The sequence below is a fragment of the Schistocerca nitens genome, unplaced genomic scaffold, assembly GCF_023898315.1.
Source record: "Schistocerca nitens isolate TAMUIC-IGC-003100 unplaced genomic scaffold, iqSchNite1.1 HiC_scaffold_56, whole genome shotgun sequence".
Taxonomy (NCBI): Eukaryota; Metazoa; Arthropoda; class Insecta; order Orthoptera; family Acrididae; genus Schistocerca; species Schistocerca nitens.
Genome location: NW_026045604.1, coordinates 1 through 22,271, shown reverse-complemented (window position 1 = coordinate 22,271; position 22,271 = coordinate 1). Strand labels below are relative to the sequence as shown.

The following is a 22,271-nucleotide window of genomic DNA, read 5'->3' as shown; positions in this document are numbered from 1 at the left end:
CACACCGCCAGCAGTGGCGCCCTCCAGCACGACACCGCACGGGCCATACGCCGGACGGTCGCGCGCCAGCCCTCCTGCGATGGACACCAGGAACAAGACGCGCCTTCCGCGAGTGTCGAAGGTTGCACGCACCAAGCGAATGACAGGAGGTGCAACGAGCAGCTGTGCGTCTTACACACGCGGCGGCGCGCCCCGCTAATTCGGCAGTCGCTCTGCTGGGACGTAGGGCGCGCGCTCCCGCGCCGTCCTCGAGGAACTCGCTGCAGCGGAAGGAAGTGCTTTGCGTCAAATGCGTCCGACTGTTTCGACCGCGAACTATGATTTTGTGTGTTGGGAGAAGAGCCGAATGCAAAATTCTGCCGTGCGCCTACAGCAAACGAAACGCCAACGGCCATGCCATGTTGTATACACCGGTTCTCGTCCGCTCACCGAAGTTAAGCAACATCGGGCGCGGTTAGTACTTGGATGGGTGACCGCCTGGGAACACCGCGTGCTGTTGGCTCCCCTTCACTGACCTTTTTTTTTTATACCGCCCTCTTTCCATACCACCGTTCTGTTGTGACAAAGATTCTTGCTAAAGAATTTCAAACTACTGTAATGACCATAAGGTACGAAATTGCAGTAAATATCTCAGTTTAAGGGGAGAATGTGCTAACCAAGTTCGCCAGGAAGTCTTTGAAAACGACAAAACAGTACGAATCGGCAGATATGTTCTGAAATGGCGTCAGCGCCTGTTGTTCTGTAGCGGTGTACAATTCTTAATTCGATACGTAATCATAAATTTATTCTTAAATCGTCTCGTGTCCTCCTGCAGACGTTTCTCGTGCTTGCGCTGTTATAAGGGCCACGACCCGAGCGTCAGCGAGCGGCAGTCGAGCAAAGTCGGGACAAGTCGGGACGGGGACAGGGACAGGAAAATGCAGTGCAAATGACGCAAACATCCCGTGTGAGGCGAGGAAGCTCACACCGCCCAGCAGTGGCGCCCCTCCAGCACGACACCGCACGGGCCATACGCCGGACGGTCGCGCGCCAGCCCTCCTGCGATGGACACCAGGAACAAGACGCGCCTTCCGCGAGTGTCGAAGGTTGCACGCACCAAGCGAATGACAGGAGGTGCAACGAGCAGCTGTGCGTCTTACACACGCGGCGGCGCGCCCCGCTAATTCGGCAGTCGCTCTGCTGGGACGTAGGGCGCGCGCTCCGCGCCGTCCTCGAGGAACTCGCTGCAGCGGAAGGAAGTGCTTTGCGTCAAATGCGTCCGACTGTTTCGACCGCGAACTATGATTTTGTGTGTTGGGAGAAGAGCCGAATGCAAATTCTGCCGTGCGCCTACAGCAAACGAACGCCAACGGCCATGCCATGTTGTATACACCGGTTCTCGTCCGCTCACCGAAGTTAAGCAAACATCGGGCGCGGTTAGTACTTGGATGGGTGACCGCCTGGGAACACCGCGTGCTGTTGGCTCCCCTTCACTGACCTTTTTTTTTTATACCGCCCTCTTTCCATACCACCGTTCTGTTGTGACAAAGATTCTTGCTAAAGAATTTCAAACTACTGTAATGACCATAAGGTACGAAATTGCAGTAAATATCTCAGTTTAAGGGGAGAATGTGCTAACCAAGTTCGCCAGGAAGTCTTTGAAAACGACAAAACAGTACGAATCGGCAGATATGTTCTGAAATGCGTCAGCGCCTGTTGTTCTGTAGCGGTGTACAATTCTTAATTCGATACGTAATCATAAATTTATTCTTAAATCGTCTCGTGTCCTCCTGCAGACGTTTCTCGTGCTTGCGCTGTTATAAGGGCCACGACCCGAGCGTCAGCGAGCGGCAGTCGAGCAAAGTCGGGACAAGTCGGGACGGGGACAGGGACAGGAAATGCAGTGCAAATGACGCAAACATCCCGTGTGAGGCGAGGAAGCTCACACCGCCAGCAGTGGCGCCCTCCAGCACGACACCGCACGGGCCCATACGCCGGACGGTCGCGCGCCAGCCCTCCTGCGATGGACACCAGGAACAAGACGCGCCTTCCGCGAGTGTCGAAGGTTGCACGCACCAAGCGAATGACAGGAGGTGCAACGAGCAGCTGTGCGTCTTACACACCGCGGCGGCGCGCCGCTAATTCGGCAGTCGCTCTGCTGGGGACGTAGGGCGCGCGCTCCGCGCCGTCCTCGAGGAACTCGCTGCAGCGGAAGGAAGTGCTTTGCGTCAAATGCGTCCGACTGTTTCGACCGCGAACTATGATTTTGTGTGTTGGGAGAAGAGCCGAATGCAAATTCTGCCGTGCGCCTACAGCAAACGAACGCCAACGGCCATGCCATGTTGTATACACCGGTTTCTCGTCCGCTCACCGAAGTTAAGCAACATCGGGCGCGGTTAGTACTTGGATGGGTGACCGCCTGGGAACACCGCGTGCTGTTGGCTCCCCTTCACTTACCTTTTTTTTTTATACCGCCCTCTTTCCATACCACCGTTCTGTTGTGACAAAGATTCTTGCTAAAGAATTTCAAACTACTGTAATGAACCATAAGGTACGAAATTGCAGTAAATATCTCAGTTTAAGGGGAGAATGTGCTAACCAAGTTCGCCAGGAAGTCTTTGAAAACGACAAAACAGTACGAATCGGCAGATATGTTCTGAAATGCGTCAGCGCCTGTTGTTCTGTAGCGGTGTACAATTCTTAATTCGATACGTAATCATAAATTTATTCTTAAATCGTCTCGTGTCCTCCTGCAGACGTTTCTCGTGCTTGCGCTGTTATAAGGGCCACGACCCGAGCGTCAGCGAGCGGCAGTCGAGCAAAGTCGGGACAAGTCGGGACGGGGACAGGGACAGGAAATGCAGTGCAAATGACGCAAACATCCCGTGTGAGGCGAGGAAGCTCACACCGCCAGCAGTGGCGCCCTCCAGCACGACACCGCACGGGCCATACGCCGGACGGTCGCGCGCCAGCCCTCCTGCGATGGACACCAGGAACAAGACGCGCCTTCCGCGAGTGTCGAAGGTTTGCACGCACCAAGCGAATGACAGGAGGTGCAACGAGCAGCTGTGCGTCTTACACACGCGGCGGCGCGCCCGCTAATTCGGCAGTCGCTCTGCTGGGACGTAGGGCGCGCGCTCCGCGCCGTCCTCGAGGAACTCGCTGCAGCGGAAGGAAGTGCTTTGCGTCAAATGCGTCCGACTGTTTCGACCGCGAACTATGATTTTGTGTGTTGGGGAAGAGCCGAATGCAAATTCTGCCGTGCGCCTACAGCAAACGAACGCCAACGGCCATGCCATGTTGTATACACCGGTTCTCGTCCGCTCACCGAAGTTAAGCAACATCGGGCGCGGTTAGTACTTGGATGGGTGACCGCCTGGGAACACCGCGTGCTGTTGGCTCCCTTCACTGACCTTTTTTTTTTTATACCGCCCTCTTTCCATACCACCGTTCTGTTGTGACAAAGATTCTTGCTAAAGAATTTCAAACTACTGTAATGACCATAAGGTACGAAATTGCAGTAAATATCTCAGTTTAAGGGGAGAATGTGCTAACCAAGTTCGCCAGGAAGTCTTTGAAAACGACAAAACAGTACGAATCGGCAGATATGTTCTGAAATGCGTCAGCGCCTGTTGTTCTGTAGCGGTGTACAATTCTTAATTCGATACGTAATCATAAATTTATTCTTAAATCGTCTCGTGTCCTCCTGCAGACGTTTTCTCGTGCTTGCGCCTGTTATAAGGGCCACGACCCGAGCGTCAGCGAGCGGCAGTCGAGCAAAGTCGGGACAAGTCGGGACGGGGACAGGGACAGGAAATGCAGTGCAAATGACGCAAACATCCCGTGTGAGGCGAGGAAGCTCACACCGCCAGCAGTGGCGCCCTCCAGCACGACACCCGCACGGGCCATACGCCGGACGGTCGCGCGCCAGCCCTCCTGCGATGGGACACCAGGAACAAGACGCGCCTTCCGCGAGTGTCGAAGGTTGCACGCACCAAGCGAATGACAGGAGGTGCAACGAGCAGCTGTGCGTCTTACACACGCGGCGGCGCGCCCGCTAATTCGGCAGTCGCTCTGCTGGGACGTAGGGCGCGGCGCTCCGCGCCGTCCTCGAGGAACTCGCTGCAGCGGAAGGAAGTGCTTTGCGTCAAATGCGTCCGACTGTTTCGACCGCGAACTATGATTTTGTGTGTTGGGAGAAGAGCCGAATGCAAATTCTGCCGTGCGCCTACAGCAAACGAACGCCAACGGCCATGCCATGTTGTATACACCGGTTCTCGTCCGCTCACCGAAGTTAAGCAACATCGGGCGCGGTTAGTACTTGGATGGGTGACCGCCTGGGAACACCGCGTGCTGTTGGCTCCCCTTCACTGACCTTTTTTTTTTATACCCGCCCTCTTTCCATACCACCGTTCTGTTGTGACAAAGATTCTTGCTAAAGAATTTCAAAACTACTGTAATGACCATAAGGTACGAAATTGCAGTAAATATCTCAGTTTAAGGGGAGAATGTGCTAACCAAGTTCGCCAGGAAGTCTTTGAAAACGACAAAACAGTACGAATCGGCAGATATGTTCTGAAATGCGTCAGCGCCTGTTGTTCTGTAGCGGTGTACAATTCTTAATTCGATACGTAATCATAAATTTATTCTTAAATCGTCTCGTGTCCTCCTGCAGACGTTTCTCGTGCTTGCGCTGTTATAAGGGCCACGACCCGAGCGTCAGCGAGCGGCAGTCGAGCAAAGTCGGGACAAGTCGGGACGGGGACAGGGACAGGAAATGCAGTGCAAATGACGCAAACATCCCGTTGTGAGGCGAGGAAGCTCACACCGCCAGCAGTGGCGCCCTCCAGCACGACACCGCACGGGCCATACGCCGGACGGTCGCGCGCCAGCCCTCCTGCGATGGACACCAGGAACAAGACGCGCCTTCCGCGAGTGTCGAAGGTTGCACGCACCAAGCGAATGACAGGAGGTGCAACGAGCAGCTGTGCGTCTTACACACGCGGCGGCGCGCCCCGCTAATTCGGCAGTCGCTCTGCTGGGACGTAGGGCGCGCGCTCCGCGCCGTCCTCGAGGAACTCGCTGCAGCGGAAGGAAGTGCTTTGCGTCAAATGCGTCCGACTGTTTCGACCGCGAACTATGATTTTGTGTGTTGGGAGAAGAGCCGAATGCAAATTCTGCCGTGCGCCTACAGCAAACGAACGCCAACGGCCATGCCATGTTGTATACACCGGTTCTCGTCCGCTCACCGAAGTTAAGCAACATCGGGCGCGGTTAGTACTTGGATGGGTGACCGCCTGGGAACACCGCGTGCTGTTGGCTCCCCTTCACTGACCTTTTTTTTTTATACCGCCCTCTTTCCATACCACCGTTCTGTTGTGACAAAGATTCTTGCTAAAGAATTTCAAACTACTGTAATGACCATAAGGTACGAAATTGCAGTAAATATCTCAGTTTAAGGGGAGAATGTGCTAACCAAGTTCGCCAGGAAGTCTTTGAAAACGACAAAACAGTACGAATCGGCAGATATGTTCTGAAATGCGTCAGCGCCTGTTGTTCTGTAGCGGTGTACAATTCTTAATTCGATACGTAATCATAAATTTATTCTTAAATCGTCTCGTGTCCTCCCTGCAGACGTTTCTCGTGCTTGCGCTGTTATAAGGGCCACGACCCGAGCGTCAGCGAGCGGCAGTCGAGCAAAGTCGGGGACAAGTCGGGACGGGGACAAGGGACAGGAAATGCAGTGCAAATGACGCAAACATCCCGTGTGAGGCGAGGAAGCTCACACCGCCAGCAGTGGCGCCCTCCAGCACGACACCGCACGGGCCATACGCCGGACGGTCGCGCCGCCAGCCCTCCTGCGATGGGACCACCAGGAACAAGACGCGCCTTCCGCGAGTGTCGAAGGTTGCACGCACCAAGCGAATGACAGGAGGTGCAACGAGCAGCTGTGCGTCTTACACACCGCGGCGGCGCGCCCGCTAATTCGGCAGTCGCTCTGCTGGGACGTAGGGCGCGCGCTCCGCGCCGTCCTCGAGGAACTCGCTGCAGCGGAAGGAAGTGCTTTGCGTCAAATGCGTCCGACTGTTTCGACCGCGAACTATGATTTTGTGTGTTGGGAGAAGAGCCGAATGCAAATTCTGCCGTGCGCCTACAGCAAACGAACGCCAACGGCCATGCCATGTTGTATACACCGGTTCTCGTCCGCTCACCGAAGTTAAGCAACATCGGGCGCGGTTAGTACTTGGATGGGTGACCGCCTGGGAACACCGCGTGCTGTTGGCTCCCCTTCACTGACCTTTTTTTTTTTATACCGCCCTCTTTCCATACCACCGTTCTGTTGTGACAAAGATTCTTGCTAAAGAATTTCAAACTACTGTAATGACCATAAGGTACGAAATTGCAGTAAATATCTCAGTTTAAGGGGAGAATGTGCTAACCAAGTTCGCCAGGAAGTCTTTGAAAACGACAAAACAGTACGAATCGGCAGATATGTTCTGAAATGCGTCAGCGCCTGTTGTTCTGTAGCGGTGTACAATTCTTAATTCGATACGTAATCATAAATTTATTCTTAAATCGTCTCGTGTCCTCCTGCAGACGTTTCTCGTGCTTGCGCTGTTATAAGGGCCACGACCCGAGCGTCAGCGAGCGGCAGTCGAGCAAAGTCGGGACAAGTCGGGACGGGGACAGGGACAGGAAATGCAGTGCAAATGACGCAAACATCCCGTGTGAGGCGAGGAAGCTCACACCGCCAGCAGTGGCGCCCTCCAGCACGACACCGCACGGGCCATACGCCGGACGGTCGCGCGCCAGCCCTCCTGCGATGGACACCAGGAACAAGACGCGCCTTCCGCGAGTGTCGAAGGTTGCACGCACCAAGCGAATGACAGGAGGTGCAACGAGCAGCTGTGCGTCTTACACACGCGGCGGCGCGCCCGCTAATTCGGCAGTCGCTCTCTGCTGGGACGTAGGGCGCGCGCTCCGCGCCGTCCTCGAGGAACTCGCTGCAGCGGAAGGAAGTGCTTTGCGTCAAATGCGTCCCGACTGTTTCGACCGCGAACTATGATTTTGTGTGTTGGGAGAAGAGCCGAATGCAAATTCTGCCGTGCGCCTACAGCAAACGAACGCCAACGGCCATGCCATGTTGTATACACCGGTTCTCGTCCGCTCCACCGAAGTTAAGCAACATCGGGCGCGGTTAGTACTTGGATGGGTGACCGCCTGGAACACCGCGTGCTGTTGGCTCCCCTTCACTGACCTTTTTTTTTTTATACCGCCCTCTTTCCATACCACCGTTCTGTTGTGACAAAGATTCTTGCTAAAGAATTTCAAACTACTGTAATGACCATAAGGTACGAAATTGCAGTAAATATCTCAGTTTAAGGGGAGAATGTGCTAACCAAGTTCGCCAGGAAGTCTTTGAAAACGACAAAACAGTACGAATCGGCAGATATGTTCTGAAATGCCGTCAGCGCCTGTTGTTCTGTAGCGGTGTACAATTCTTAATTCGATACGTAATCATAAATTTATTCTTAAATCGTCTCGTGTCCTCCTGCAGACGTTTCTCGTGCTTGCGCTGTTATAAGGGCCACGACCCGAGCGTCAGCGAGCGGCAGTCGAGCAAAGTCGGGACAAGTCGGGACGGGGACAGGGACAGGAAATGCAGTGCAAATGACGCAAACATCCCGTGTGAGGCGAGGAAGCTCACACCCGCCAGCAGTGGCGCCCTCCAGCACGACACCGCACGGGCCATACGCCGGACGGTCGCGCGCCAGCCCTCCTGCGATGGACACCAGGAACAAGACGCGCCTTCCGCGAGTGTCCGGAAGGTTGCACGCACCAAGCGAATGACAGGAGGTGCAACGAGCAGCTGTGCGTCTTACACACGCGGCGGCGCGCCCGCTAATTCGGCAGTCGCTCTGCTGGGACGTAGGGCGCCGCGCTCCGCGCCGTCCTCGAGGAACTCGCTGCAGCGGAAGGAAGTGCTTTGCGTCAAATGCGTCCGACTGTTTCGACCGCGAACTATGATTTTGTGTGTTGGGAGAAGAGCCGAATGCAAATTCTGCCGTGCGCCTACAGCAAAACGAACGCCAACGGCCATGCCATGTTGTATACACCGGTTCTCGTCCGCTCACCGAAGTTAAGCAACATCGGGCGCGGTTAGTACTTGGATGGGTGACCGCCTGGGGAACACCGCGTGCTGTTGGCTCCCCTTCACTGACCTTTTTTTTTTTATACCGCCCTCTTTCCATACCACCGTTCTGTTGTGACAAAGATTCTTGCTAAAGAATTTCAAACTACTGTAATGACCATAAGGTACGAAATTGCAGTAAATATCTCAGTTTAAGGGGAGAATGTGCTAACCAAGTTCGCCAGGAAGTCTTTGAAAACGACAAAACAGTACGAATCGGCAGATATGTTCTGAAATGCGTCAGCGCCTGTTGTTCTGTAGCGGTGTACAATTCTTAATTCGATACGTAATCATAAATTTATTCTTAAATCGTCTCGTGTCCTCCTGCAGACGTTTCTCGTGCTTGCGCTGTTATAAGGGCCACGACCCGAGCGTCAGCGAGCGGCAGTCGAGCAAAGTCGGGACAAGTCGGGACGGGGACAGGGACAGGAAATGCAGTGCAAATGACGCAAACATCCCGTGTGAGGCGAGGAAGCTCACACCGCCAGCAGTGGCGCCCTCCAGCACGACACCGCACGGGCCATACGCCGGACGGTCGCGCGCCAGCCCTCCTGCGATGGACACCAGGAACAAGACGCGCCTTCCGCGAGTGTCGAAGGTTGCACGCACCAAGCGAATGACAGGAGGTGCAACGAGCAGCTGTGCGTCTTACACACGCGGCGGCGCGCCCGCTAATTCGGCAGTCGCTCTGCTGGGACGTAGGGCGCGCGCTCCGCGCCGTCCTCGAGGAACTCGCTGCAGCGGAAGGAAGTGCTTTGCGTCAAATGCGTCCGACTGTTTCGACCGCGAACTATGATTTTGTGTGTTGGGAGAAGAGCCGAATGCAAATTCTGCCGTGCGCCTACAGCAAACGAACGCCAACGGCCATGCCATGTTGTATACACCGGTTCTCGTCCGCTCACCGAAGTTAAGCAACATCGGGCGCGGTTAGTACTTGGATGGGTGACCGCCTGGGAACACCGCGTGCTGTTGGCTCCCCTTCACTGACCTTTTTTTTTTTATACCGCCCTCTTTCCATACCACCGTTCTGTTGTGACAAAGATTCTTGCTAAAGAATTTCAAACTACTGTAATGACCATAAGGTACGAAATTGCAGTAAATATCTCAGTTTAAGGGGAGAATGTGCTAACCAAGTTCGCCAGGAAGTCTTTGAAAACGACAAAACAGTACGAATCGGCAGATATGTTCTGAAATGCGTCAGCGCCTGTTGTTCTGTAGCGGTGTACAATTCTTAATTCGATACGTAATCATAAATTTATTCTTAAATCGTCTCGTGTCCTCCTGCAGACGTTTCTCGTGCTTGCGCTGTTATAAGGGCCACGACCCGAGCGTCAGCGAGCGGCAGTCGAGCAAAGTCGGGACAAGTCGGGACGGGGACAGGGACAGGAAATGCAGTGCAAATGACGCAAACATCCCGTGTGAGGCGAGGAAGCTCACACCGCCAGCAGTGGCGCCCTCCAGCACGACACCGCACGGGCCATACGCCGGACGGTCGCGCGCCAGCCCTCCTGCGATGGACACCAGGAACAAGACGCGCCTTCCGCGAGTGTCGAAGGTTGCACGCACCAAGCGAATGACAGGAGGTGCAACGAGCAGCTGTGCGTCTTACACACGCGGCGGCGCGCCCGCTAATTCGGCAGTCGCTCTGCTGGGACGTAGGGGCGCGCGCTCCGCGCCGTCCTCGAGGAACTCGCTGCAGCGGAAGGAAGTGCTTTGCGTCAAATGCGTCCGACTGTTTCGACCGCGAACTATGATTTTGTGTGTTGGGAGAAGAGCCGAATGCAAATTCTGCCGTGCGCCTACAGCAAACGAACGCCAACGGCCATGCCATGTTGTATACACCGGTTCTCGTCCGCTCACCGAAGTTAAGCAACATCGGGCGCGGTTAGTACTTGGATGGGTGACCGCCTGGGAACACCGCGTGCTGTTGGCTCCCCTTCACTGACCTTTTTTTTTTTATACCGCCCTCTTTCCATACCACCGTTCTGTTGTGACAAAGATTCTTGCTAAAGAATTTCAAACTACTGTAATGACCATAAGGTACGAAATTGCAGTAAATATCTCAGTTTAAGGGGAGAATGTGCTAACCAAGTTCGCCAGGAAGTCTTTGAAAACGACAAAACAGTACGAATCGGCAGATATGTTCTGAAATGCGTCAGCGCCTGTTGTTCTGTAGCGGTGTACAATTCTTAATTCGATACGTAATCATAAATTTATTCTTAAATCGTCTCGTGTCCTCCTGCAGACGTTTCTCGTGCTTGCGCTGTTATAAGGGCCACGACCCGAGCGTCAGCGAGCGGCAGTCGAGCAAAGTCGGGACAAGTCGGGACGGGGACAGGGACAGGAAATGCAGTGCAAATGACGCAAACATCCCGTGTGAGGCGAGGAAGCTCACACCGCCAGCAGTGGCGCCCTCCAGCACGACACCGCACGGGCCATACGCCGGACGGTCGCGCGCCAGCCCTCCTGCGATGGACACCAGGAACAAGACGCGCCTTCCGCGAGTGTCGAAGGTTGCACGCACCAAGCGAATGACAGGAGGTGCAACGAGCAGCTGTGCGTCTTACACACGCGGCGGCGCGCCCGCTAATTCGGCAGTCGCTCTGCTGGGACGTAGGGCGCGCGCTCCGCGCCGTCCTCGAGGAACTCGCTGCAGCGGAAGGAAGTGCTTTGCGTCAAATGCGTCCGACTGTTTCGACCGCGAACTATGATTTTGTGTGTTGGGAGAAGAGCCGAATGCAAATTCTGCCGTGCGCCTACAGCAAACGAACGCCAACGGCCATGCCATGTTGTATACACCGGTTCTCGTCCGCTCACCGAAGTTAAGCAACATCGGGCGCGGTTAGTACTTGGATGGGTGACCGCCTGGGAACACCGCGTGCTGTTGGCTCCCCTTCACTGACCTTTTTTTTTTATACCGCCCTCTTTCCATACCACCGTTCTGTTGTGACAAAGATTCTTGCTAAAGAATTTCAAACTACTGTAATGACCATAAGGTACGAAATTGCAGTAAATATCTCAGTTTAAGGGGAGAATGTGCTAACCAAGTTCGCCAGGAAGTCTTTGAAAACGACAAAACAGTACGAATCGGCAGATATGTTCTGAAATGCGTCAGCGCCTGTTGTTCTGTAGCGGTGTACAATTCTTAATTCGATACGTAATCATAAATTTATTCTTAAATCGTCTCGTGTCCTCCTGCAGACGTTTCTCGTGCTTGCGCTGTTATAAGGGCCACGACCCGAGCGTCAGCGAGCGGCAGTCGAGCAAAGTCGGGACAAGTCGGGACGGGGACAGGGACAGGAAATGCAGTGCAAATGACGCAAACATCCCGTGTGAGGCGAGGAAGCTCACACCGCCAGCAGTGGCGCCCTCCAGCACGACACCGCACGGGCCATACGCCGGACGGTCGCGCGCCAGCCCTCCTGCGATGGACACCAGGAACAAGACGCGCCTTCCGCGAGTGTCGAAGGTTGCACGCACCAAGCGAATGACAGGAGGTGCAACGAGCAGCTGTGCGTCTTACACACGCGGCGGCGCGCCCGCTAATTCGGCAGTCGCTCTGCTGGGACGTAGGGCGCGCGCTCCGCGCCGTCCTCGAGGAACTCGCTGCAGCGGAAGGAAGTGCTTTGCGTCAAATGCGTCCGACTGTTTCGACCGCGAACTATGATTTTGTGTGTTGGGAGAAGAGCCGAATGCAAATTCTGCCGTGCGCCTACAGCAAACGAACGCCAACGGCCATGCCATGTTGTATACACCGGTTCTCGTCCGCTCACCGAAGTTAAGCAACATCGGGCGCGGTTAGTACTTGGATGGGTGACCGCCTGGGAACACCGCGTGCTGTTGGCTCCCCTTCACTGACCTTTTTTTTTTATACCGCCCTCTTTCCATACCACCGTTCTGTTGTGACAAAGATTCTTGCTAAAGAATTTCAAACTACTGTAATGACCATAAGGTACGAAATTGCAGTAAATATCTCAGTTTAAGGGGAGAATGTGCTAACCAAGTTCGCCAGGAAGTCTTTGAAAACGACAAAACAGTACGAATCGGCAGATATGTTCTGAAATGCGTCAGCGCCTGTTGTTCTGTAGCGGTGTACAATTCTTAATTCGATACGTAATCATAAATTTATTCTTAAATCGTCTCGTGTCCTCCTGCAGACGTTTCTCGTGCTTGCGCTGTTATAAGGGCCACGACCCGAGCGTCAGCGAGCGGCAGTCGAGCAAAGTCGGGACAAGTCGGGACGGGGACAGGGACAGGAAATGCAGTGCAAATGACGCAAACATCCCGTGTGAGGCGAGGAAGCTCACACCGCCAGCAGTGGCGCCCTCCAGCACGACACCGCACGGGCCATACGCCGGACGGTCGCGCGCCAGCCCTCCTGCGATGGACACCAGGAACAAGACGCGCCTTCCGCGAGTGTCGAAGGTTGCACGCACCAAGCGAATGACAGGAGGTGCAACGAGCAGCTGTGCGTCTTACACACGCGGCGGCGCGCCCGCTAATTCGGCAGTCGCTCTGCTGGGACGTAGGGCGCGCGCGCTCCGCGCCGTCCTCGAGGAACTCGCTGCAGCGGAAGGAAGTGCTTTGCGTCAAATGCGTCCGACTGTTTCGACCGCGAACTATGATTTTGTGTGTTGGGAGAAGAGCCGAATGCAAATTCTGCCGTGCGCCTACAGCAAACGAACGCCAACGGCCATGCCATGTTGTATACACCGGTTCTCGTCCGCTCACCGAAGTTAAGCAACATCGGGCGCGGTTAGTACTTGGATGGGTGACCGCCTGGGAACACCGCGTGCTGTTGGCTCCCCTTCACTGACCTTTTTTTTTTTATACCGCCCTCTTTCCATACCACCGTTCTGTTGTGACAAAGATTCTTGCTAAAGAATTTCAAACTACTGTAATGACCATAAGGTACGAAATTGCAGTAAATATCTCAGTTTAAGGGGAGAATGTGCTAACCAAGTTCGCCAGGAAGTCTTTGAAAACGACAAAACAGTACGAATCGGCAGATATGTTCTGAAATGCGTCAGCGCCTGTTGTTCTGTAGCGGTGTACAATTCTTAATTCGATACGTAATCATAAATTTATTCTTAAATCGTCTCGTGTCCTCCTGCAGACGTTTCTCGTGCTTGCGCTGTTATAAGGGCCACGACCCGAGCGTCAGCGAGCGGCAGTCGAGCAAAGTCGGGACAAGTCGGGACGGGGACAGGGACAGGAAATGCAGTGCAAATGACGCAAACATCCCGTGTGAGGCGAGGAAGCTCACACCGCCAGCAGTGGCGCCCTCCAGCACGACACCGCACGGGCCATACGCCGGACGGTCGCGCGCCAGCCCTCCTGCGATGGACACCAGGAACAAGACGCGCCTTCCGCGAGTGTCGAAGGTTGCACGCACCAAGCGAATGACAGGAGGTGCAACGAGCAGCTGTGCGTCTTACACACGCGGCGGCGCGCCCGCTAATTCGGCAGTCGCTCTGCTGGGACGTAGGGCGCGCGCTCCGCGCCGTCCTCGAGGAACTCGCTGCAGCGGAAGGAAGTGCTTTGCGTCAAATGCGTCCGACTGTTTCGACCGCGAACTATGATTTTGTGTGTTGGGAGAAGAGCCGAATGCAAATTCTGCCGTGCGCCTACAGCAAACGAACGCCAACGGCCATGCCATGTTGTATACACCGGTTCTCGTCCGCTCACCGAAGTTAAGCAACATCGGGCGCGGTTAGTACTTGGATGGGTGACCGCCTGGGAACACCGCGTGCTGTTGGCTCCCCTTCACTGACCTTTTTTTTTTATACCGCCCTCTTTCCATACCACCGTTCTGTTGTGACAAAGATTCTTGCTAAAGAATTTCAAACTACTGTAATGACCATAAGGTACGAAATTGCAGTAAATATCTCAGTTTAAGGGGAGAATGTGCTAACCAAGTTCGCCAGGAAGTCTTTGAAAACGACAAAACAGTACGAATCGGCAGATATGTTCTGAAATGCGTCAGCGCCTGTTGTTCTGTAGCGGTGTACAATTCTTAATTCGATACGTAATCATAAATTTATTCTTAAATCGTCTCGTGTCCTCCTGCAGACGTTTCTCGTGCTTGCGCTGTTATAAGGGCCACGACCCGAGCGTCAGCGAGCGGCAGTCGAGCAAAGTCGGGACAAGTCGGGACGGGGACAGGGACAGGAAATGCAGTGCAAATGACGCAAACATCCCGTGTGAGGCGAGGAAGCTCACACCGCCAGCAGTGGCGCCCTCCAGCACGACACCGCACGGGCCATACGCCGGACGGTCGCGCGCCAGCCCTCCTGCGATGGACACCAGGAACAAGACGCGCCTTCCGCGAGTGTCGAAGGTTGCACGCACCAAGCGAATGACAGGAGGTGCAACGAGCAGCTGTGCGTCTTACACACGCGGCGGCGCGCCCGCTAATTCGGCAGTCGCTCTGCTGGGACGTAGGGCGCGCGCTCCGCGCCGTCCTCGAGGAACTCGCTGCAGCGGAAGGAAGTGCTTTGCGTCAAATGCGTCCGACTGTTTCGACCGCGAACTATGATTTTGTGTGTTGGGAGAAGAGCCGAATGCAAATTCTGCCGTGCGCCTACAGCAAACGAACGCCAACGGCCATGCCATGTTGTATACACCGGTTCTCGTCCGCTCACCGAAGTTAAGCAACATCGGGCGCGGTTAGTACTTGGATGGGTGACCGCCTGGGAACACCGCGTGCTGTTGGCTCCCCTTCACTGACCTTTTTTTTTTATACCGCCCTCTTTCCATACCACCGTTCTGTTGTGACAAAGATTCTTGCTAAAGAATTTCAAACTACTGTAATGACCATAAGGTACGAAATTGCAGTAAATATCTCAGTTTAAGGGGAGAATGTGCTAACCAAGTTCGCCAGGAAGTCTTTGAAAACGACAAAACAGTACGAATCGGCAGATATGTTCTGAAATGCGTCAGCGCCTGTTGTTCTGTAGCGGTGTACAATTCTTAATTCGATACGTAATCATAAATTTATTCTTAAATCGTCTCGTGTCCTCCTGCAGACGTTTCTCGTGCTTGCGCTGTTATAAGGGCCACGACCCGAGCGTCAGCGAGCGGCAGTCGAGCAAAGTCGGGACAAGTCGGGACGGGGACAGGGACAGGAAATGCAGTGCAAATGACGCAAACATCCCGTGTGAGGCGAGGAAGCTCACACCGCCAGCAGTGGCGCCCTCCAGCACGACACCGCACGGGCCATACGCCGGACGGTCGCGCGCCAGCCCTCCTGCGATGGACACCAGGAACAAGACGCGCCTTCCGCGAGTGTCGAAGGTTGCACGCACCAAGCGAATGACAGGAGGTGCAACGAGCAGCTGTGCGTCTTACACACGCGGCGGCGCGCCCGCTAATTCGGCAGTCGCTCTGCTGGGACGTAGGGCGCGCGCTCCGCGCCGTCCTCGAGGAACTCGCTGCAGCGGAAGGAAGTGCTTTGCGTCAAATGCGTCCGACTGTTTCGACCGCGAACTATGATTTTGTGTGTTGGGAGAAGAGCCGAATGCAAATTCTGCCGTGCGCCTACAGCAAACGAACGCCAACGGCCATGCCATGTTGTATACACCGGTTCTCGTCCGCTCACCGAAGTTAAGCAACATCGGGCGCGGTTAGTACTTGGATGGGTGACCGCCTGGGAACACCGCGTGCTGTTGGCTCCCCTTCACTGACCTTTTTTTTTTATATACCGCCCTCTTTCCATACCACCGTTCTGTTGTGACAAAGATTCTTGCTAAAGAATTTCAAACTACTGTAATGACCATAAGGTACGAAATTGCAGTAAATATCTCAGTTTAAGGGGAGAATGTGCTAACCAAGTTCGCCAGGAAGTCTTTGAAAACGACAAAACAGTACGAATCGGCAGATATGTTCTGAAATGCGTCAGCGCCTGTTGTTCTGTAGCGGTGTACAATTCTTAATTCGATACGTAATCATAAATTTATTCTTAAATCGTCTCGTGTCCTCCTGCAGACGTTTCTCGTGCTTGCGCTGTTATAAGGGCCACGACCCGAGCGTCAGCGAGCGGCAGTCGAGCAAAGTCGGGACAAGTCGGGACGGGGACAGGGACAGGAAATGCAGTGCAAATGACGCAAACATCCCGTGTGAGGCGAGGAAGCTCACACCGCCAGCAGTGGCGCCCTCCAGCACGACACCGCACGGGCCATACGCCGGACGGTCGCGCGCCAGCCCTCCTGCGATGGACACCAGGAACAAGACGCGCCTTCCGCGAGTGTCGAAGGTTGCACGCACCAAGCGAATGACAGGAGGTGCAACGAGCAGCTGTGCGTCTTACACACGCGGCGGCGCGCCCGCTAATTCGGCAGTCGCTCTGCTGGGACGTAGGGCGCGCGCTCCGCGCCGTCCTCGAGGAACTCGCTGCAGCGGAAGGAAGTGCTTTGCGTCAAATGCGTCCGACTGTTTCGACCGCGAACTATGATTTTGTGTGTTGGGAGAAGAGCCGAATGCAAATTCTGCCGTGCGCCTACAGCAAACGAACGCCAACGGCCATGCCATGTTGTATACACCGGTTCTCGTCCGCTCACCGAAGTTAAGCAACATCGGGCGCGGTTAGTACTTGGATGGGTGACCGCCTGGGAACACCGCGTGCTGTTGGCTCCCCTTCACTGACCTTTTTTTTTTTATACCGCCCTCTTTCCATACCACCGTTCTGTTGTGACAAAGATTCTTGCTAAAGAATTTCAAACTACTGTAATGACCATAAGGTACGAAATTGCAGTAAATATCTCAGTTTAAGGGGAGAATGTGCTAACAAGTTCGCCAGGAAGTCTTTGAAAACGACAAAACAGTACGAATCGGCAGATATGTTCTGAAATGCGTCAGCGCCTGTTGTTCTGTAGCGGTGTACAATTCTTAATTCGATACGTAATCATAAATTTATTCTTAAATCGTCTCGTGTCCTCCTGCAGACGTTTCTCGTGCTTGCGCTGTTATAAGGGCCACGACCCGAGCGTCAGCGAGCGGCAGTCGAGCAAAGTCGGGACAAGTCGGGACGGGGACAGGGACAGGAAATGCAGTGCAAATGACGCAAACATCCCGTGTGAGGCGAGGAAGCTCACACCGCCAGCAGTGGCGCCCTCCAGCACGACACCGCACGGGCCATACGCCGGACGGTCGCGCGCCAGCCCTCCTGCGATGGACACCAGGAACAAGACGCGCCTTCCGCGAGTGTCGAAGGTTGCACGCACCAAGCGAATGACAGGAGGTGCAACGAGCAGCTGTGCGTCTTACACACGCGGCGGCGCGCCCGCTAATTCGGCAGTCGCTCTGCTGGGACGTAGGGCGCGCGCTCCGCGCCGTCCTCGAGGAACTCGCTGCAGCGGAAGGAAGTGCTTTGCGTCAAATGCGTCCGACTGTTTCGACCGCGAACTATGATTTTGTGTGTTGGGAGAAGAGCCGAATGCAAATTCTGCCGTGCGCCTACAGCAAACGAACGCCAACGGCCATGCCATGTTGTATACACCGGTTCTCGTCCGCTCACCGAAGTTAAGCAACATCGGGCGCGGTTAGTACTTGGATGGGTGACCGCCTGGGAACACCGCGTGCTGTTGGCTCCCCTTCACTGACCTTTTTTTTTTATACCGCCCTCTTTCCATACCACCGTTCTGTTGTGACAAAGATTCTTGCTAAAGAATTTCAAACTACTGTAATGACCATAAGGTACGAAATTGCAGTAAATATCTCAGTTTAAGGGGAGAATGTGCTAACCAAGTTCGCCAGGAAGTCTTTGAAAACGACAAAACAGTACGAATCGGCAGATATGTTCTGAAATGCGTCAGCGCCTGTTGTTCTGTAGCGGTGTACAATTCTTAATTCGATACGTAATCATAAATTTATTCTTAAATCGTCTCGTGTCCTCCTGCAGACGTTTCTCGTGCTTGCGCTGTTATAAGGGCCACGACCCGAGCGTCAGCGAGCGGCAGTCGAGCAAAGTCGGGACAAGTCGGGACGGGGACAGGGACAGGAAATGCAGTGCAAATGACGCAAACATCCCGTGTGAGGCGAGGAAGCTCACACCGCCAGCAGTGGCGCCCTCCAGCACGACACCGCACGGGCCATACGCCGGACGGTCGCGCGCCAGCCCTCCTGCGATGGACACCAGGAACAAGACGCGCCTTCCGCGAGTGTCGAAGGTTGCACGCACCAAGCGAATGACAGGAGGTGCAACGAGCAGCTGTGCGTCTTACACACGCGGCGGCGCGCCCGCTAATTCGGCAGTCGCTCTGCTGGGACGTAGGGCGCGCGCTCCGCGCCGTCCTCGAGGAACTCGCTGCAGCGGAAGGAAGTGCTTTGCGTCAAATGCGTCCGACTGTTTCGACCGCGAACTATGATTTTGTGTGTTGGGAGAAGAGCCGAATGCAAATTCTGCCGTGCGCCTACAGCAAACGAACGCCAACGGCCATGCCATGTTGTATACACCGGTTCTCGTCCGCTCACCGAAGTTAAGCAACATCGGGCGCGGTTAGTACTTGGATGGGTGACCGCCTGGGAACACCGCGTGCTGTTGGCTCCCCTTCACTGACCTTTTTTTTTTATACCGCCCTCTTTCCATACCACCGTTCTGTTGTGACAAAGATTCTTGCTAAAGAATTTCAAACTACTGTAATGACCATAAGGTACGAAATTGCAGTAAATATCTCAGTTTAAGGGGAGAATGTGCTAACCAAGTTCGCCAGGAAGTCTTTGAAAACGACAAAACAGTACGAATCGGCAGATATGTTCTGAAATGCGTCAGCGCCTGTTGTTCTGTAGCGGTGTACAATTCTTAATTCGATACGTAATCATAAATTTATTCTTAAATCGTCTCGTGTCCTCCTGCAGACGTTTCTCGTGCTTGCGCTGTTATAAGGGCCACGACCCGAGCGTCAGCGAGCGGCAGTCGAGCAAAGTCGGGACAAGTCGGGACGGGGACAGGGACAGGAAATGCAGTGCAAATGACGCAAACATCCCGTGTGAGGCGAGGAAGCTCACACCGCCAGCAGTGGCGCCCTCCAGCACGACACCGCACGGGCCATACGCCGGACGGTCGCGCGCCAGCCCTCCTGCGATGGACACCAGGAACAAGACGCGCCTTCCGCGAGTGTCGAAGGTTGCACGCACCAAGCGAATGACAGGAGGTGCAACGAGCAGCTGTGCGTCTTACACACGCGGCGGCGCGCCCGCTAATTCGGCAGTCGCTCTGCTGGGACGTAGGGCGCGCGCTCCGCGCCGTCCTCGAGGAACTCGCTGCAGCGGAAGGAAGTGCTTTGCGTCAAATGCGTCCGACTGTTTCGACCGCGAACTATGATTTTGTGTGTTGGGAGAAGAGCCGAATGCAAATTCTGCCGTGCGCCTACAGCAAACGAACGCCAACGGCCATGCCATGTTGTATACACCGGTTCTCGTCCGCTCACCGAAGTTAAGCAACATCGGGCGCGGTTAGTACTTGGATGGGTGACCGCCTGGGAACACCGCGTGCTGTTGGCTCCCCTTCACTGACCTTTTTTTTTTATACCGCCCTCTTTCCATACCACCGTTCTGTTGTGACAAAGATTCTTGCTAAAGAATTTCAAACTACTGTAATGACCATAAGGTACGAAATTGCAGTAAATATCTCAGTTTAAGGGGAGAATGTGCTAACCAAGTTCGCCAGGAAGTCTTTGAAAACGACAAAACAGTACGAATCGGCAGATATGTTCTGAAATGCGTCAGCGCCTGTTGTTCTGTAGCGGTGTACAATTCTTAATTCGATACGTAATCATAAATTTATTCTTAAATCGTCTCGTGTCCTCCTGCAGACGTTTCTCGTGCTTGCGCTGTTATAAGGGCCACGACCCGAGCGTCAGCGAGCGGCAGTCGAGCAAAGTCGGGACAAGTCGGGACGGGGACAGGGACAGGAAATGCAGTGCAAATGACGCAAACATCCCGTGTGAGGCGAGGAAGCTCACACCGCCAGCAGTGGCGCCCTCCAGCACGACACCGCACGGGCCATACGCCGGACGGTCGCGCGCCAGCCCTCCTGCGATGGACACCAGGAACAAGACGCGCCTTCCGCGAGTGTCGAAGGTTGCACGCACCAAGCGAATGACAGGAGGTGCAACGAGCAGCTGTGCGTCTTACACACGCGGCGGCGCGCCCGCTAATTCGGCAGTCGCTCTGCTGGGACGTAGGGCGCGCGCTCCGCGCCGTCCTCGAGGAACTCGCTGCAGCGGAAGGAAGTGCTTTGCGTCAAATGCGTCCGACTGTTTCGACCGCGAACTATGATTTTGTGTGTTGGGAGAAGAGCCGAATGCAAATTCTGCCGTGCGCCTACAGCAAACGAACGCCAACGGCCATGCCATGTTGTATACACCGGTTCTCGTCCGCTCACCGAAGTTAAGCAACATCGGGCGCGGTTAGTACTTGGATGGGTGACCGCCTGGGAACACCGCGTGCTGTTGGCTCCCCTTCACTGACCTTTTTTTTTTATACCGCCCTCTTTCCATACCACCGTTCTGTTGTGACAAAGATTCTTGCTAAAGAATTTCAAACTACTGTAATGACCATAAGGTACGAAATTGCAGTAAATATCTCAGTTTAAGGGGAGAATGTGCTAACCAAGTTCGCCAGGAAGTCTTTGAAAACGACAAAACAGTACGAATCGGCAGATATGTTCTGAAATGCGTCAGCGCCTGTTGTTCTGTAGCGGTGTACAATTCTTAATTCGATACGTAATCATAAATTTATTCTTAAATCGTCTCGTGTCCTCCTGCAGACGTTTCTCGTGCTTGCGCTGTTATAAGGGCCACGACCCGAGCGTCAGCGAGCGGCAGTCGAGCAAAGTCGGGACAAGTCGGGACGGGGACAGGGACAGGAAATGCAGTGCAAATGACGCAAACATCCCGTGTGAGGCGAGGAAGCTCACACCGCCAGCAGTGGCGCCCTCCAGCACGACACCGCACGGGCCATACGCCGGACGGTCGCGCGCCAGCCCTCCTGCGATGGACACCAGGAACAAGACGCGCCTTCCGCGAGTGTCGAAGGTTGCACGCACCAAGCGAATGACAGGAGGTGCAACGAGCAGCTGTGCGTCTTACACACGCGGCGGCGCGCCCGCTAATTCGGCAGTCGCTCTGCTGGGACGTAGGGCGCGCGCTCCGCGCCGTCCTCGAGGAACTCGCTGCAGCGGAAGGAAGTGCTTTGCGTCAAATGCGTCCGACTGTTTCGACCGCGAACTATGATTTTGTGTGTTGGGAGAAGAGCCGAATGCAAATTCTGCCGTGCGCCTACAGCAAACGAACGCCAACGGCCATGCCATGTTGTATACACCGGTTCTCGTCCGCTCACCGAAGTTAAGCAACATCGGGCGCGGTTAGTACTTGGATGGGTGACCGCCTGGGAACACCGCGTGCTGTTGGCTCCCCTTCACTGACCTTTTTTTTTTATACCGCCCTCTTTCCATACCACCGTTCTGTTGTGACAAAGATTCTTGCTAAAGAATTTCAAACTACTGTAATGACCATAAGGTACGAAATTGCAGTAAATATCTCAGTTTAAGGGGAGAATGTGCTAACCAAGTTCGCCAGGAAGTCTTTGAAAACGACAAAACAGTACGAATCGGCAGATATGTTCTGAAATGCGTCAGCGCCTGTTGTTCTGTAGCGGTGTACAATTCTTAATTCGATACGTAATCATAAATTTATTCTTAAATCGTCTCGTGTCCTCCTGCAGACGTTTCTCGTGCTTGCGCTGTTATAAGGGCCACGACCCGAGCGTCAGCGAGCGGCAGTCGAGCAAAGTCGGGACAAGTCGGGACGGGGACAGGGACAGGAAATGCAGTGCAAATGACGCAAACATCCCGTGTGAGGCGAGGAAGCTCACACCGCCAGCAGTGGCGCCCTCCAGCACGACACCGCACGGGCCATACGCCGGACGGTCGCGCGCCAGCCCTCCTGCGATGGACACCAGGAACAAGACGCGCCTTCCGCGAGTGTCGAAGGTTGCACGCACCAAGCGAATGACAGGAGGTGCAACGAGCAGCTGTGCGTCTTACACACGCGGCGGCGCGCCCGCTAATTCGGCAGTCGCTCTGCTGGGACGTAGGGCGCGC

The 22,271-nt window shown here is 54.6% G+C and overlaps 22 non-coding genes and 1 pseudogene across 22 annotated transcripts; all 23 read left to right on the top strand.

Annotated features, from left to right (window-relative positions):
- Positions 1–383: 383 nt before the first annotated feature.
- Positions 384–502, top strand: LOC126217097 (5S ribosomal RNA). The gene has a single exon (XR_007542332.1). It is a non-coding gene; the product is annotated as a 5S ribosomal RNA (ribosomal RNA).
- An 842-nt stretch (positions 503–1,344) lies between these two features.
- Positions 1,345–1,464, top strand: LOC126217100 (5S ribosomal RNA). Its single transcript, XR_007542335.1, has one exon. It is a non-coding gene; the product is annotated as a 5S ribosomal RNA (ribosomal RNA).
- An 839-nt stretch (positions 1,465–2,303) lies between these two features.
- LOC126217098 (5S ribosomal RNA) lies at positions 2,304–2,423 on the top strand. Its single transcript, XR_007542333.1, has one exon. It is a non-coding gene; the product is annotated as a 5S ribosomal RNA (ribosomal RNA).
- Positions 2,424–3,261: 838 nt separating this feature from the next.
- LOC126217096 (5S ribosomal RNA) lies at positions 3,262–3,380 on the top strand. The gene has a single exon (XR_007542331.1). It is a non-coding gene; the product is annotated as a 5S ribosomal RNA (ribosomal RNA).
- Positions 3,381–4,222: 842 nt separating this feature from the next.
- On the top strand, positions 4,223–4,341 carry LOC126217095 (5S ribosomal RNA). The gene has a single exon (XR_007542330.1). It is a non-coding gene; the product is annotated as a 5S ribosomal RNA (ribosomal RNA).
- Positions 4,342–5,182: 841 nt separating this feature from the next.
- On the top strand, positions 5,183–5,301 carry LOC126217094 (5S ribosomal RNA). The gene has a single exon (XR_007542329.1). It is a non-coding gene; the product is annotated as a 5S ribosomal RNA (ribosomal RNA).
- An 844-nt stretch (positions 5,302–6,145) lies between these two features.
- On the top strand, positions 6,146–6,264 carry LOC126217091 (5S ribosomal RNA). The gene has a single exon (XR_007542327.1). It is a non-coding gene; the product is annotated as a 5S ribosomal RNA (ribosomal RNA).
- Positions 6,265–7,105: 841 nt separating this feature from the next.
- On the top strand, positions 7,106–7,224 carry LOC126217101 (5S ribosomal RNA; annotated as a pseudogene).
- Positions 7,225–8,068: 844 nt separating this feature from the next.
- Positions 8,069–8,188, top strand: LOC126217099 (5S ribosomal RNA). The gene has a single exon (XR_007542334.1). It is a non-coding gene; the product is annotated as a 5S ribosomal RNA (ribosomal RNA).
- Positions 8,189–9,026: 838 nt separating this feature from the next.
- On the top strand, positions 9,027–9,145 carry LOC126217090 (5S ribosomal RNA). Its single transcript, XR_007542326.1, has one exon. It is a non-coding gene; the product is annotated as a 5S ribosomal RNA (ribosomal RNA).
- An 839-nt stretch (positions 9,146–9,984) lies between these two features.
- On the top strand, positions 9,985–10,103 carry LOC126217089 (5S ribosomal RNA). The gene has a single exon (XR_007542325.1). It is a non-coding gene; the product is annotated as a 5S ribosomal RNA (ribosomal RNA).
- An 838-nt stretch (positions 10,104–10,941) lies between these two features.
- Positions 10,942–11,060, top strand: LOC126217088 (5S ribosomal RNA). Its single transcript, XR_007542324.1, has one exon. It is a non-coding gene; the product is annotated as a 5S ribosomal RNA (ribosomal RNA).
- An 837-nt stretch (positions 11,061–11,897) lies between these two features.
- LOC126217087 (5S ribosomal RNA) lies at positions 11,898–12,016 on the top strand. The gene has a single exon (XR_007542323.1). It is a non-coding gene; the product is annotated as a 5S ribosomal RNA (ribosomal RNA).
- An 839-nt stretch (positions 12,017–12,855) lies between these two features.
- On the top strand, positions 12,856–12,974 carry LOC126217086 (5S ribosomal RNA). The gene has a single exon (XR_007542322.1). It is a non-coding gene; the product is annotated as a 5S ribosomal RNA (ribosomal RNA).
- Positions 12,975–13,812: 838 nt separating this feature from the next.
- Positions 13,813–13,931, top strand: LOC126217085 (5S ribosomal RNA). The gene has a single exon (XR_007542321.1). It is a non-coding gene; the product is annotated as a 5S ribosomal RNA (ribosomal RNA).
- Positions 13,932–14,768: 837 nt separating this feature from the next.
- Positions 14,769–14,887, top strand: LOC126217084 (5S ribosomal RNA). Its single transcript, XR_007542320.1, has one exon. It is a non-coding gene; the product is annotated as a 5S ribosomal RNA (ribosomal RNA).
- Positions 14,888–15,724: 837 nt separating this feature from the next.
- Positions 15,725–15,843, top strand: LOC126217083 (5S ribosomal RNA). Its single transcript, XR_007542319.1, has one exon. It is a non-coding gene; the product is annotated as a 5S ribosomal RNA (ribosomal RNA).
- Positions 15,844–16,682: 839 nt separating this feature from the next.
- LOC126217082 (5S ribosomal RNA) lies at positions 16,683–16,801 on the top strand. Its single transcript, XR_007542318.1, has one exon. It is a non-coding gene; the product is annotated as a 5S ribosomal RNA (ribosomal RNA).
- Positions 16,802–17,638: 837 nt separating this feature from the next.
- LOC126217105 (5S ribosomal RNA) lies at positions 17,639–17,757 on the top strand. Its single transcript, XR_007542338.1, has one exon. It is a non-coding gene; the product is annotated as a 5S ribosomal RNA (ribosomal RNA).
- Positions 17,758–18,594: 837 nt separating this feature from the next.
- LOC126217104 (5S ribosomal RNA) lies at positions 18,595–18,713 on the top strand. The gene has a single exon (XR_007542337.1). It is a non-coding gene; the product is annotated as a 5S ribosomal RNA (ribosomal RNA).
- An 837-nt stretch (positions 18,714–19,550) lies between these two features.
- Positions 19,551–19,669, top strand: LOC126217102 (5S ribosomal RNA). Its single transcript, XR_007542336.1, has one exon. It is a non-coding gene; the product is annotated as a 5S ribosomal RNA (ribosomal RNA).
- An 837-nt stretch (positions 19,670–20,506) lies between these two features.
- LOC126217093 (5S ribosomal RNA) lies at positions 20,507–20,625 on the top strand. Its single transcript, XR_007542328.1, has one exon. It is a non-coding gene; the product is annotated as a 5S ribosomal RNA (ribosomal RNA).
- Positions 20,626–21,462: 837 nt separating this feature from the next.
- Positions 21,463–21,581, top strand: LOC126217080 (5S ribosomal RNA). Its single transcript, XR_007542317.1, has one exon. It is a non-coding gene; the product is annotated as a 5S ribosomal RNA (ribosomal RNA).
- Positions 21,582–22,271: the final 690 nt, after the last annotated feature.